This window comes from Egretta garzetta, unplaced genomic scaffold (assembly GCF_000687185.1).
Source record: "Egretta garzetta isolate BGI_Z169 unplaced genomic scaffold, ASM68718v1 scaffold40, whole genome shotgun sequence".
NCBI classification, from domain to species: Eukaryota; Metazoa; Chordata; class Aves; order Pelecaniformes; family Ardeidae; genus Egretta; species Egretta garzetta.
Genome location: NW_009258484.1, coordinates 71,622 through 72,936, shown reverse-complemented (window position 1 = coordinate 72,936; position 1,315 = coordinate 71,622).

The window sequence follows — 1,315 nt, the reverse complement described above, 5'->3', positions numbered from 1 at the left end:
CGGCATTCATGGCCTTACCAAGTACACTGCTGCTGAAAGAAAAGAGATACTCACACTCATGCTACAGCACCTCAGTTAATTTCTGATTTTAATTGTGAGTCCTCACGTAGGGGAATGCATGACCCTGCTTGTACCATGGCAGAATTCCCATACACACTTCTGAAGCTGGAACTGGAACTGGCCCAGAGGGCAACTGGATGTATCCTGTGCCTGACCCAGGAATCCTGCATGGGCTAGTTAGTGCTGGTGGCTCACTGAGGGCACAGAATTGCTTTTTAATTGCACTCTGTAGTCACAAGTCTTTCAAGCTTTTTTTTTTTTTTCAGAGTTTAACTAATTTGCATTACTTTTTTAAAAAAAATCCTGACGCAAAATGTGGTTGCATTTTTCTAAAGCATTGCTGCTTCTGTGGCTATGCAAACAGCTCTGTAGTGGAGATGCAATATTTGTCAGGGAAAGGTGGGGGGGTTATGTACAGTTATAAAGGCTTCCACAAATGGCAAACTAAGCTGACAATGAAAAATAATCCCAGAACTCAAACCCTCTCTTTTCTTAGGACAAGAAAAGGTCTGTAGAAAATGTTTATATAACACTGATAAGTAGATGACTTGCAAATACAGGTTTTGCTTCTTCAGTTTGCCAGCAAAATGCCTTTTGGCAGTCATGTCTGAAGCAGAGAAGAGCTGCAATGAAAAGCTGTGTTTGCTGAACAGGTCACCCTCCTCAGACGCTCACACGCTGTCTTCATGCCAGCAAGTTACTGAGTGCAAAAATTTGCAGCCTGGACCGCTTGTGTTACACAGCAGTAAAAATAAGAAGGGTCTGTATCAACAATATGAAAATTAGTAAGTCCATGATGATCTGGTTAATTTGGAGTCAAATGATCCTACTGGATAGGAGGGGCAGCAGTGAGCCTTGTGTGGAGCAGACACTACATGGCAGCAGCCCCTACCACAACAGCTACTCCACAAGGGCCTTCAGATTCATAGCAGAAAGCCCACCACTGTGTACCAGTGCTGCCCAGCTATTTTTGAAGGCATAATGACAGCTGCCAAACTCAGATATCTGCAATGATGTGCCCCGCTCAGCTGACAGGCATTGCATAGTTGGAGGGTGGGGAAGGCTCATTTTATGAAAACCTGCACCACCGCTTGATGGCATCTGCAAGGGAAGATAAGAAATGTCCTGAAGGTGAAAGACAGACACTTAATTTAACATAGGACAATTTTTTTTCCTCAAGGTTTGCTCCAGTGTATTGGGTTTGCACGGCAAGGTTTTGGTAACAGTGGGGCTACAGGGGTGGCTTCTGTGAGAA